The sequence below is a fragment of the Rhinopithecus bieti genome, unplaced genomic scaffold (assembly GCF_001698545.2).
Source record: "Rhinopithecus bieti isolate Rb0 unplaced genomic scaffold, ASM169854v2 scaffold_20129, whole genome shotgun sequence".
NCBI classification, from domain to species: domain Eukaryota; kingdom Metazoa; phylum Chordata; class Mammalia; order Primates; family Cercopithecidae; genus Rhinopithecus; species Rhinopithecus bieti.
In genome coordinates this window covers 262,907-277,274 of record NW_016809657.1, presented here as the reverse complement: position 1 = coordinate 277,274, position 14,368 = coordinate 262,907, and the positions used below count along the sequence as shown (strand labels likewise).

At 42.9% G+C, this 14,368-nt stretch overlaps 1 protein-coding gene across 1 annotated transcript in view; it reads right to left on the bottom strand.

Annotated features, from left to right (window-relative positions):
* PEBP4 (phosphatidylethanolamine binding protein 4) overlaps positions 1 to 10,261 on the bottom strand; it is a 228,290-nt gene extending 218,029 nt beyond the window's left edge. The window contains exon 1 of the mRNA XM_017890013.1: positions 10,077 to 10,261. The gene's annotated coding sequence lies outside the window, so the exon portion shown is untranslated. The remainder of the gene's footprint in view (positions 1 to 10,076) is intronic.
* Between the last annotated feature and the right edge of the window lie 4,107 nt (positions 10,262 to 14,368).

Sequence of the window (14,368 nt, the reverse complement as noted above, 5' to 3'; positions counted from 1 at the left end):
TGAACAAATCCCCCTGAATTTTTTCATTGATTCCTAATAAAAAATTAATTGAGATATAATTCACACATAAAATTCACCCTTTTAATATGTACAATTCAGTGGGTTTTCGTATGTTCACAAGCTTGTGCAACCATCTCCACCAAAGTACAGAGCATTTTCATCAACCTAAAAGAAGTCCTGTACTTATTAGCAGTAACGCCCCATTCCTCCCTCACCCCGGCCCCTGACAGCCCTAATCTATTTTCTATCTCTATGAATTTGCCTATTTTGGACACCTCTACCAACGTTTTCCCCTCCCTCCTTTCCAACCTCCCTTCCCATGGCCACTTTCTTGGATACTGTCATCACTACAAATATTAAATCCCTAAAATATTAAATTCAAGCAGTTTTTTTTTCTTTTTTTGAGACGGAGTCTTTGTCGCCCAGGCTAGAATGCAGTGGCATGATCTCAGCTCACTGCAGCCTCTGCCTCCTAGGTTCCAGTGATTCTCCCGCCTCAGCCTTCCAAGTAGCTGGGATTACAGGCACGCACCACTATGCCCAGCTGATTTCAAGTAGCTCTTCTGATCACCATCTCTTCTCCTTCCTCTACCCTCTTGTTACTTATCTGCACTTAGTCTTTCATTTGATTCTCAACTCTGGTCCCTTGACCATTCTCCTTTTTCCTTACCTATTCTGACTACCTTCCCTTTGGTACCTGGGTCTTGCAAACCTTTGTACTATTCACTTGCTAACATCTTCAATTTCTTCCCCCTTATCTTTGCATTGCAGCTGTTGGGTGCAACTTCAAATTTGGACCAGTCCAGTGATCTGGCTACTCCGTCATGCAATCCTGCTCCCACTCTACTCCTAGTATCCTGTGCCTTCTACAGAGCCCAGGGTGGGGGCCCAGGCGGCATGGGGGAAAACATTGTGCTAAGTGAAAACAGCCAGTCGCAAAAGAGGACATATTGTACGATTCCATTTATATGAAATGTCCAGAATAGGCAAATATATAGGGACAGAAAGTAGACTAGTGGTTGCTAAGGCTGGATGTGGAGGTGGGGTAAGATGGGAATGAGAGGTATGGGATGATAGCTAAAGGGTATGAGGTTTCTTTTAAAGGTGATGAAAATGTTCTGAAATTGACTATGTGATGGTTGCACTTATCTATACATATACTAAAAACCACTGAATTATACACTTCAAAATTCATGAATTGTGAGATATATGAAGCATATAGCAATAAAGCTGTTTTAAAATATCATCCTGGGGATGTCAGCAAAATGGATGACTAGGAAGCTCCAAGCTCTTGTTCCCTCATGGAAAGCTAAACAGACACACACACACACATACACAAAGAGAGAGAGAGAGAGAGAGAGAGAGAGAGAACTGGCTGAACTAACTTTATAGGAGCTCTGGAAAACAGCCAAAGATTAGAGCAGCCAAGTAATGCCCAATCAAGGAAAGCCTCCTTAACTGCACCCTGGGTGAGAAATGGAGACCCTGTCTCAAAATTTTTTCAAAAGCCTCCTTCAAAATAATAGGAATTTTTCCAGACACAGTGGCTCATGCATGTAATCCCAGCACTTTGGGAGGCTGAGGTGGGCAGATCACCTGAGGTCAGGAGTTCAAGACCAGCCTGTCCAGTATGGTGAAACCCCATCTCTACTAAAAATACAAAAATTAGCCAGGCATGGTGGCAGGCACCTGTAATCCCAGCTATTTGGGAGGCTAAGGCAGAAGGATCGCTTGAACCCAGGAGGTGGAGATTGCAGTGAGCCAAGATCACACTTGTCAGGCCTCTGAGCCCAAGCCAAGCCACCGCATCCCCTGTGACTTACACTTATATGTCCAGATGGCCTGAAGTAACTAAAGAATCACAAAAGAAGTGAAAATGCCCTGCCCCTGCCTTAACTGATGACATTCCACCACAAAAGAAGCGAAAATGTCTGGTCCTTGCCTTAAGTGATGACATTACCTTGTGAAATTCCTTTTCCTGGCTCATTCTGGCTCAAAAAGCTCCCCGACTGAGCACCTTGTGACCCCCCTACTCCCGCCTGCCAGAGAACAACCCCTTTGACTGTAATTTTCTTTACCTACCCAAATCCTATAAAACTGCCCCACCCTTATCTCCCTTCGCTGACTCTCTTTTCGGACTCAGCCTGCCTGCACCCAGGTGATTAAAAAGCTTTACTGCTCACACAAAGCCTGTTTGGTGGTCTCTTCACACGGAGTGCATGACAGCACTACTGCACTCCAGCCTGGGCAAGAGAGCAAGACTCCGTCTCCAAAAAAAGGTTGGAAATTTCATTTTCTTTCTACCTTGTTCCACCTCCACTGCCAGCAGTATTGGTCTGGAGATGGTAGCTCAAGCCCTAGTTCTCTCCCTTAAACTTAAAGAAGCAGAGCTAGATTCATCATGTGCAATGCTCTAATCTGTCTGGGGTCTGCCTACAGGACTAGTCTTGCTTTGCCTAAGGGAAAAGGGGCAGCATTGCTCATTAAAACAGCAGAGCAACTACAGACCTTCAGACACTGAAGACAAAGATTACAGATTGAGACATACAATAGACCATCTAAGGCCCCAAGAAGCTCAAGGAATTTCGAGTAAAATAAACTCAAAGAGAACTACACTGAGACACATTAGAATCAAACTGTTGGAAGTCAAAGACAAAGAGAGAATTTTGAAAGCAATAAGAGAGAAGACTCATCATGTACAGGGATCCTCAATAAAATTATCAGTCAATTTATCAGCAGAAACTTTGAAGCCCAGGGGGCATTGGGACAATATAAAGTACTGAAAGAAGAAAAGTTGTCAATTAAGAATTCTATGTCCAGCAAAAATATCTTCCAAAATATTAATAAGAGAGAAATTAAGAAAGTCCCAGATAAACAAAAGCTTAAGAGAGTTGATTACCATTAGCGCTGCCCTGCAAGAAATACTGAAACTAGACCTTGAGGTTGAAATGAAAAGCTGTGGTAAGTTGAAACTAGGTGAAGACGTATATCAAGACCTTTGTTTGAGGTAAACACACAGACAAATAAAAAAGCCAGTATTATTGTAATTTTGGTTTGTAATTCCACTTTTAAATACAGGATGTCTTAGTCCATTTAGTGTTGTTATAAATGAACACCTGGGGCTGGACAATTGATAAAGAGGTTTATTTGGCTCACAGTTCTGCTGGCTGGAAGACTGGGCAGAAGAAAAAAGCCTTGGCCTTTTCTCATTTTAGAAGGGAAAGGGAAGCTGGAGTGTGCAGAAATCACACAGTGAAATAGAAAGCAGGAATGAGAAATGGGAGGTGCCAGGCTCTTTTTAACAGCCAGTTCTCATGGAACTAATAACGTTGGAATGCACTCCCCTGGAAATGCATTCTACTCAAGAAAGATCTGCCCCCATGACCCAAACACCACCCATTGGGTCCCACCTCCAACACTGGGGATCAAATTTCAACATGAGATTTGCAGGGCACAAATATCTAAACTATAGCACAGAATTTAAAGACAACGAATAAAATAATTATAAATCTATTAGTGGGTATATAATATATAACAATGTAAACTGTAACATCAGTAACACAAAATGGGGGGGCATGGAGCTGTATAAGTAAAATGTTTGTATGCAATTGAAGTTAAGTTAGTATCAATTCAAATTAGATCATTATAACTTTAGGATGTTATATGTAATTCCCATGGTAACCACAAAATGTATTTATAGAATATACACAAAAGGAAATGAGAAGTGAATAAAACATGTCACTACAAAAAAATCAACTAGATGTAAAGAAAGGTAGAAATGGAGGAAATGAGGGACACAAAAAGCTGAAAAGCAGCCAGATACAGTGGCACATGCCTGTAGTTCCAGCTGCTTGGGAGGCTGAGGTGAGAGGATCATTTGAGCCTAGGAGTTTGAGGCCAGCCTGGGCCACATCTCTTAAGAAAGACCCCATCTCTTAAGAAAGCAAGCAAGCAAGCAAGCAAGAAGAGCTAAAACATACAGAAAACAAATAACAAAATGGCAAAATAAGTCACTGAGTCATTGTCTATCAGTAAATGCATTCAAATTTAAATTTAATTGGGTTCAATGCCTCAGTCAAAAGTTATAAATTGGCAGATTAGATTTTTAAAAAATGATCCAATTATATACCGTCCACAATAGACTTGCTCTAGCTCTAAGGACACAAACAGATTGAAAGAGAAAGGATTTTAAAAGATATCCTATGTACACAGTAACAAAAAGAGAACAGGGATGGCTATATTAATATCAGACAAAACAGATTTTAAAGTCTAGTTCTACAACAAGAGACAAAGAAGGGCATTGTATATTGATAAGAATCAATTCACCAAAAAGATGTAACAGTTGTAAACCTATATGCACCAAACATCAGGGATCCAAAATATATAAGCAAACAAGGATAGAATTGAAGGGAAAAATAGGTAGCTTAACAACAGTAATTGGAGATTTCAGTACTCCACTTTTAATAATGAATAGAACAACTAGGCAGAAGACCAATTAAAGAAATGGGAGACTGGCTGGGCGTGGTGGCTCACACCTGTAATCCCAGCACTTTGGGAGGCCGAGGTGGGCGGATCACTTGAGGTCAGGAGTTCAAGACCAGCCTGGCCATGGAGAAACCCTGTCTCTACTAAAAATACAAAAATTAGCTGGGCATGGTGGCGGGCACCTGTAGTCCCATCCCAGCTACTTGGGAGGCTGAGGCAGGAGAATTGCTTGAACCCAGGAGGTGGAGGTTACAGTGAGCTGAGATCACTCCACTGCAGTCCAGCCTGGGTGGCAGAGTGAAATTGTCTCCAAAACAAAAATCACAATACATCCCAAGCCAAAAATTTGAATTCTAAAATGCTTCAAAATTCAAACTTTGAAGGCCTATGGAATACCACAAATGAAAAATCCTACACCTGACCTCATGTGATGGGTCACAGTCAAAACTTTGTTTTATGTACAACATTATTAACAATATTGTATAAAATTACCTTTAGGCTGTGTATAAGGTGTATATAAGCATAAATAAATTTCATGTTTAGACTTAGGTCCCATCTCTAAAATATCTCATATATGCAAATATTCTAAAATCTGAAAAGTTTGAAATTTGAAATACTTCTTGTCCCAAGTGTTTTCGATAAGGGAAACTCAACCTGTATACCAAGATGTATGGGATGCAGTGAAATCTGTATATGCTGTAAAATAGCTATAAAAGCTTACATTGAGAAGTTGTAAATGTTTACATTAAAAAAGAAGAAGGATCTCAAATCAACAACCTAAATTTACACCTTAAGGAGGTAGGAAAAAAAAAAAAAAAAGAACAAGATAACCCAAAGCTAGCAGAAAGAAACACTAAAGATTGCAACAGACATAAAATAGAGGACAGAAAAACAGAAAATCAACAAAACCAAAAGTTGGTTCTTTGAAAAACATCAGTAAAACTAACACTTCCAGCCAGACTAATTAAAAAACAGAGAAGACTCAAATTACTAAAATAAGAAATGAAGGTGAGGAGATTACTCTAAAATTTATAAAACAAAAATATAAATAAATAGTATTTTACAGAAATAAAAAGGGTGACAAAAGATTAATATAAACAATGGGTAAGGTTGTTGGTTATGTAATAAATTTGATAACCCAGAAGAAATGGACAAATTCCTGGAAACATAAAACCTACCAAGACTGAAGCAGTAATCAAAAATACTCCAGTGAAGAAAAGTCCTGAACCTGATAGTTTTACTGGTGATTTCTACCAAACATTTAAAGAAGAATGAACACTAATCCTTCTCAAACTCTTCCGAAACATTGGAGAGAATACTCCCTGATTCACTCTGTGAAGCCAGCATTACTATGATACCAAAGCCTACCTTCTAACCAAAGTTAAAGAAAACCACAAAGCAACATCCCTTAGAAACTCTGATGCAAAAGTCCCCAACAAAAGATTAGCATAGATCATTTCAACACTGAAAGGATTATACAACATAACCAAGTGAGATTTATTTCTGGAATGCAAGCATGATTCAACACATAAAAACCAATCAACATAATAACACCATATTAATAGAATGAAGGAAAAATACTACATGGTCATCTCAATTGATGCAAAAAAGCATTTGACAAAACTCAACACACTTCCAAGATAAAAACAAACTAGGAAGGGAAAGAAGCTTCCTCAATATGATAAAGGCCGTATACAAAAAGCCCACAGATAACAACATACTTAATGGTGACAGACTTCAAGTTTTCCTCTAAGATCAGGAACAAAACAAGGATGCATGCATTTGCCACCCTTATTCATCATATATAGAAAGTTCTAGCCAGAACAATTACGCAAGAAAAAGAAGTAAAAGCCATCCGAATTAGAAAGGAAGAAGTACAATTATCTGTTTGCAGATGACAATCTTACATACAGAAAACTCTAATTTCTTAAAAAAGAAAAACTGTTAGAGCTAATAAGCAAATTCAGTAAAGTTGTAATTTACAAAATCAACCAACAAAATTCAAATGTATTTCTTTACTCTAAAAATGAAGAATTCAAATAGGAAATTAGGAAAACAACTCTATTTATGATTACATAAAGCAGAATAAATTAGGAATAAACTTAACCAAGGAGGTGGAAGACTTGTACACTGAAACTACAAAATTTTGCTAAAATAAATTAAAGAAGAGATAAACAAATGTAAAGACATTCAATGCTCATGGAGTGGAAGACTTAATTTTGTTAAGATGACAAAGTTACTCAAAGTGATCTGCAGATTCATTGCAATCCCTATCAAAATGCCGAAATTTTTTTTACAGAATAGAAAAATCCATCCTAAAATTTATATATAATCTCATGGGACCCCAAATAGTCAAAACAATCTTGAAAAGAACATCATTGAAGGACTCATACTTTCTGATTTCAAAACTAACTACAAAGCTACAGTAATCCAAATAGTTTGGTACTGGCATAAAGACAGATAAACAGGCCAACAGAATAGACTAGAGAGCCTAGAAATAAACCTTCATATGTGCGTATGTGTGTATGTGTGTGTGTGTGTGTGTGTGTATGTGCGTGTGCTCAAATGATTTTCAGCAAGGGTGCTGAAAATGATTCTGGGACAAGTGGATAGCCACATGCAAAAGAATGAAGTTGGAACCTTGCTTTAATTCAAAATGGATCAAAGATCTAAATGTAAGAGCTGAAACCACAAAACTCTTAGAAGAAAACACAGGGGAAAAGCTTCATGACATTGTATTTGGCATTGATGTACATGAGACACCAAAAGCAGAGGCAGCAAAAGTAGACCGACAAATTGAACTCCATGAAAACGGAAAACTTTTGGGCATCAAAGGACACTATCAAAACAGTGAAAAGACAACCTGTAGAATGAGAGAGAAAAAAATCCCAGAAACTAGTGTTCTCTAGAGCCCCCTTTGGCAACACTGGCCACTCCATCCTTCTCACTGTGTAGACCTCTTATTCAGCCTGTGTGGACTACTGTCCATTTTCCCAATCAGCCATGCTCTCTCCCACCTCTAGGCCTTTTTGCACAAGCCGTTCTGTCTATAAGGGGTGCCTTTGTCTCCTGCCCCATGACCCACCTGGCTTACTTTTGCTCACCTTCATGTGCTATTTAAACATCACTTCCTTTAGGGTACCTTCCTGGGTATCTTGTCATATCTGCAGACAGCCTCTGCAGTACTTCCACCAGGATAGAAAAATATCTGGCCATTTTTGTTTATTTACTTGTATTTCTCTGTCACTAGGCTGTTACCTTCGTGGAGGAGAGACCCCAGGTAGCCTAGGAATTGCTGTGTCTGCCACCAGCACAGTGCCTGGGACCAGGCGGTGCTCCATTACCCCTCGGGGGTTGGGGAAGGGAGAAAATCAGAGAGGAAGGGGTGGATATTGAATTCCTAAAGGTCATGCTTCCCCCCCATTATAGATCTGGGTCTCACTGAAGCTCCAGGAGCAGAGCTGCTCCTCCCACCTCCCATTCATTGATTTCTGCCTTCTGCTCTACTTTTCTGTGCGCATATTTCATCCTGTGAGGGACCCATTTGTCTCTGCATTCCCCACAGCACTATGAACATAGCAGATGCTTAATAAATCGTTACATAAATAAGCACGCACATGTAAAAATCGTATGTCGTAAAGGAACTATTCTGACCTTTGATTGTCCTATTTAAAGACAGGGAAAGAATTCCAAAGTCACCCAATGTGCACTTGGGCCATCTTTTGTTATCAACTCTTGGTTGCTTTTCATGCGCCTTTCATTTCAGATGACCAATCTGAAAATTGTCTTGAAATGCAGAAGTATAAAAATATAATTTCCTTTTTTTTTCCTCGGGGAGGGGGGCTTATTCTAAATGAACAATGATAAGAATTACATCAAACTTCCCATCAGAAAGCAAGTGAGAAGAGAGAGAAATAGTTTTAAAAAGTTAAAACTTCCATCAACCTAGAATCTGTTTCCAGCGGAATTTTTCTTCAAAAGTGGAGAGGATATGAAGACAAAGAAAAACTGAGAGAAGATTTTGCCAGTACACCTGCCTTGCATGAAATGTGAAAAGAAACCAACCCTTCAGTGAAAAGGAAAGTGAAACCTTGGCTCTACATGAAGAAGGGAAGAATATCGATGATGGACTAAATGGAGGTAAAGAAAATATTTTATTTTATTATTCTTAATTGGCCTTACAGATAACTGTTTCTTTACAATAGTTAAGAACAAGAATGCCTCAAGTGATTATGGCTGATCGTTAAGTGCATGAATGCTAGCAATGTCTAAGAAACGGAAGGAAGGAATGGGGAATGCTCGGTTACAGGATGTCCGCACTTGCTGTTTTAAGAGATGTTGCTTTCCTTCTATCAAACAGAAGACAGAGGAAGTCATAGTGGCAATAATGGGGCTGGCAAAGAGAGCTCCAGGGCTGGATTTTCCCAACAATTATATTCCCCAGGAGTCAGGAGAGTGTCTGTGAGATAAACCCAGCTCTGACCCTTTCCCTCACCCCTCCATTTATCCAAAGGTCCTGCTAGACCTCGGGCCAGAGGCTGGGGGCCCGGACCTTTCCACTCTAGGGATATAAGTTCCTCTTTTAGGTAGCCCCAGCTTGTTGGTCTCAGCAACAAACAGTTGACTTAATAAACCCATTTCATTAACAGGTGCACATTGCATCTATTAATGAATCACTTCACCCATGGAATGGCAGGCTCCAGAGGGGCTATGAAATGGTGGTGCCTCACGCATTCACCTGCCGTCATGTCACCCTTGAAAGGTTGAACGTTTTGTCCATCTGGTGGAGGTGAGAATTGAACTTGGAGCCTACTGAAGCTATGTATTTACCTCGTCCCTCTTTGCAGGGACAGTCAATCTCTGGTTCCCTCTAAATTTCTCAGGATAGGAGGAAATGGGGATCCTTCTTCCTTTATCATGGAAGGGGGAATGAGGACCTCACAAAGGAAAGAAACTCACTAAATCTGTCAGAAGTAAGGCCTGCCTGAAATCAGTGAGGCTCATCACAGCCCAAAACTCAGGCAGTGAGAAATTCACCAAAGTGGCCTTTCTGAGGAGAATTAGAGAAATGTTTGAGGCTCACAGACAGGCACCTAGAAACACCACAAAGAATGTCACAAATAATGCCTCAAATGATGTGCTCAAATCACACTAGAGTGAAAAAATCGGAAACACCACTTTTACCACGAATTTCTTTCTTTCTTGGCTCACGGCAAGCTCCACCTTCCGGGTTCACCCCATTCTCCTGCCTCAGCCTCCCGAGTAGCTGGGACTACAGACACCCACCACCACACCCAGCTAATTTTTTTGTATTTTCAGTAGAGACGGGGTTTTACCATGTTAGCCAAGATGGTCTCAATCTCCTGACCTCATGATCTGCCCGCCTCGGTCTCCCAAAGTGCTGGGATTACAGGCGTGAGCCACCGTATCCAGCCCACGAATTTCTAACAGCTGCCTAGGCCAAGGTGTTTTTTCTCTCTCCTCTCTCTCTTAGTAAATTCCTACCGCACACAAACAGGGGAGAAGAGCCCTTGTCACTTGCCCAGAACAGTGTGGGAGCTGTTGGGTGCTGGCTGCAGGAAAGTACATACCTTGACAGGTTTCTGGCCTGGAGAACGTGGGTAGAAAATTCCCTCCAGGGTGCCCCTCAGTTTGGGCCCTTAAGGTAATCAGAGCCTGCGGATGTTGAGAGTTCGAGAGGTTCAGGAAGTTTCCTGGAGCCACAGGAGAGGAGGCAGCTGTTGGCGGTTGGGGAGACAGTTGGAGAAAGTTCCAGGGGAGTTCCAGGGAGGAGCTGATATGTAGGGCAGGAGAGAATAGGAAAAGAAGAATGGGTGGGTTTGCCAGCATTCCTCCTTCCAAGGATTCTAAGGAAAAGAGTGGAAACTGTGGAGACAATTATCTCACCGTTTCTCCTGCCTTTCAAGATGCAGAGAGTCAGGCAGAAGGGACACTAGAGATGCAGAAAAAGAAGGCTGCAGAGACAGGTGCAGAAGGTTGGAGGGAGGAACCACCGAGACCAGCGTCCAGGGAAAGATGTCCAACGTTTGACCACAGAGAGCAACAGGCCCTCAGCCACAGACGGGAGAGAGACCGGGTTTGACAACTATCTTCAGAGCTCCCAGTTGGGGGGCATTGATTAAGGCGGAGTTTAACTCTTGTTGCCCAGGTTAGAGTGCAGTGGCGTGATCTGGGCTCACTGCAACCTCTGCCTCCCGGGTTCAAGCGATTCTTGTGCCTCAGCCTCCTGAATAGCTGGGATTACAGGCACCCACCACCACGCCCAGCTAATTTTTTTTTTTTTTTTTGTAGTTTTAGTAGAGATGGGGTTTCACCACGTTGGCCAGGTTGGTCTCAAACCCCTGACCTCAGGTGATCCACCCGCCTTGGCTTCTCAAAGTGCTGGGATTGTAGGCGTGAGTCACCCACCGCACCTGGCCACTGGGGGGGATTTAGAATCGTCCCCTTCCCCAACAAGTGTGGCCTGGAGCCTGCAGAATAATGGAGACCACCACCACCTGGTTCAGACCCACGTCTTCCAGGCTGGCTCACACTTGGGTAAGGTTCTACCAATCAGGTAACTAAGTCCAGGGCAAGTACTTGGTTTTTAGGTCCTGGGTTTCCTGCTGTGTTTCAAATGACCACACCTGGAACCATCCTCTTACTTTCTTTCTAGAGAATTCCTCACAGGAAAATCAACAAATCAATGGGAAGTCAAACACTTACCCAGTGGTTCTGCACAGTAGACCACCTGAGGAACTCCTGAAAATCACCAATGCCTGGCCCCACCCCAGGTGAATTAGACCAGAATCTCGGAAGGTGAAGCCTAGACATGGAGGGTTTCAAATGCTTCCCAGATGATTCTCATATGCAGCCAGGCTGGAGAGTCCTTGTATTCAATCTAGACAAATAGCAGGCACATGGCAGGTGCTGAAGGTATAAAGATGAACAAGGTGAGGATCCCGCTCTTGATAAGCTCACAGCTTAGGAAGGGAGATGAGCATCCAAAGAAACAAACAGCCAGGTGTGGTGGTTCACACTTGTAAGCCCAGCACAATGGGAGGCTGAGGCGGGAGGATTGCTTGAATTAAGGGGTTCAAGACCAGCCTGGGCAACATAGTGAGACCACTGTCTCTACAAAAAAAAAAAAAAAAAAAAAAAAAAAGGAAGCGAGGAAGAAAGAAAGAAAAGTTAACCATGTGTGGTAGTGCACACCTTGAGGCTGAGGAGGGAGGAATGCTTGAGCCTGGGAGGTAGAGGCTACAGTGAGCCATGTTTGTGCCACTGCACTTCAGCCTAGAGTGAGACTCTGTCTAAACAAAACAAAACAAAACAAAAAAACACAGCAAACAAAATCACCAACTGTGAGCCGGATGCAGTGGCTCACACCTGTAATCCTAACACTTTGGGAGTCCATGACGGGCGGATCAGTTGAGGTCAGGAGTTTGAAACCAGCCTAGCCAATGTGGTGAAAACCCATCTCTACTAAAACTTCAAAAAAATTAGCCAGGTGTGGTGGCACATGCCTATAATCCCAGCTGTTTGGGAGGCTGAGGCAGGGGAATCGCTTGAACCTGGGAGGCGGAGGTTGCAGTGAGCCGAGATCACACTGTTGCACTCCAGCCTTGGTGACAGAAGGAGACTCCATCTCAAAAAAAAAAAAAAAAAAAAAAATCACCAACTGTGTGCTGAGTTCAGTCATAGAAGCACTCTCAGATTAAAGAGGAGGGTGTGTTAATCATGTTTTTTTAAAAATTTTTTTGGAGGATAGGGTCTTACTCTGTTGCCAAGGCTAGAGTGCAGTGGTGCAATCATAGCTCACTTCAGCCTTGAACTCCTGGACTCCAGGGATCTTTCCACATAGCTAGGACTACAGTCTGCACACCACCATGTCCAGCTGATTTTTTTAATTTTTGCAGAGATGGGAGTCTTGCTATGTTACCCAGGCTGGTCTNTCACCAACTGTGTGCTGAGTTCAGTCATAGAAGCACTCTCAGATTAAAGAGGAGGGTGTGTTAATCATGTTTTTTTAAAAATTTTTTTGGAGGATAGGGTCTTACTCTGTTGCCAAGGCTGGAGTGCAGTGGTGCAATCATAGCTCACTTCAGCCTTGAACTCCTGGACTCCAGGGATCTTTCCACATAGCTAGGACTACAGTCTGCACACCACCATGTCCAGCTGATTTTTTTAATTTTTGCAGAGATGGGAGTCTTGCTATGTTACCCAGGCTGGTCTCGAACTCCTGGACTGAAGCAATCCTCCTGCCTTGGCCTCCCAAAGCACTGGGATTAGAGGTATGAGCCCCTGTGCCCAGCCAATCATGTTTTGTTTTGTTTCACTCTTGTTGCCCAGACTGGAGTGCAATGGCACGATCTCGGCTCACCACAACCTCTGCCTCCCGGGTTCAAGCGATTCTCCTGCCTCAGCCTCCTGAGTAGCTGGGATTACAGGCATGTGCCACCACCCTGGTTAATTTTGTATTTTTAGTAGAGACGGGGTTTCTCCATGTTGGTTAGGCTGGTCTTGAACTCCTGACCTCAGGTGATCCGCCTGTCTTGGCCTCCCAAAGTGCTGGGATTACAGGCATGAGCCACCATGCCTGGCTATATTTTTAATTTTCTGTACTTTATGATGGTTTGACATCTTGGGGGCTCTGCTGGCCTGGAAGAGACTGTCCCTCCCAGGGCTAGCTAATTCCTAGAGATAGTACATAACTTCTGTGAACTTGCCTTTCATGTGCACGTCAGCCAATTCATTCCCCAACCCCCTACCACTTCCTTTATCTACTGTCACACCAAGCCAATACTCCCACTGCCCTAAATCACCCCAGACCACGAACATCATGCAAACCAGCCAATCTTAAACCAGCTCAGCCACTCAACCTGCCCTTTCCTCCCTTCCTTCCCATAGGAAACACAATCAGGGCCCTACTTTGTCCCGGCTCCTCCTGCCTCCTGACCTACCAGCTGCTTCCCCATGTAGTCCTGCAGGACGTGGTATGTCCCTTTCTCTTGGAAACTATACATAATAAATACTTTCAGTGGCATTGGCCTCTTCGTGTTGTCACTTGGTAACTTCTGTTGGTTAAAATCCCACCAATACAATCAAGACAGAGGGTATGATTCTCTTACGGAGTGAGGATCAGAAAAGGCTTTGCAAGAGGGACAGGAGGCGGTGCGAAGGCACTGGGGCAGAAGGGCAAGGAGGCTGGTGGACGAAGAGCAGGATGGGATTGTTAGAGAGCACAAAACACAAGGGACCAAGAGAGGTGGGGTGGGGACTGCGTGCAAGTCTTAGACTGGATGGGGGAACCCTGGGGCAGCATGGGATGCCCCCCTTTGGTATTGTCACTCAGCCTTACAACATCTCCAAAAGCTGGATAGAAGACAGGAGACTATTCCACAGATGGGAAACTGGGGCATGCTGCAGAGTTGATTGTTCCTTAAATAAGAGCTGACTTACGCACTTGTCTTCTCTCCAGCAAGTCCTCCAAACTAACCCATTTCTCAGTGTGGGTTTCTGTGAGGTTAACAAGGTCATAGTGGAGAGCCTTCAGGCTGGCACCAACATTCCTGGCCCGAAACTATGGGAAGAGAGCCTATACTGGCAAAACTCCTTTTTCAGAGAGAAGACATGTGCTTTGGGCATGGACCTACCACTGCAAGCCTGTGCCTTAGTTAAGCTTCCTATTCTTTCTATTCCTGTTTCCTCATCTTTAGAGTGGGTGTACTAACCCATGGGTCATGCAGACGAGGAAGGGAAAGGGTGAGCACAGTATTTGACACATAGTATGTTTGATTCCATCTTCTCCCTCTTATTTCTTTATTGATACAGGATCCTGCTGTGTTGCCCAGGCTGGAGTGCAGTGATGCGATCACAGCTC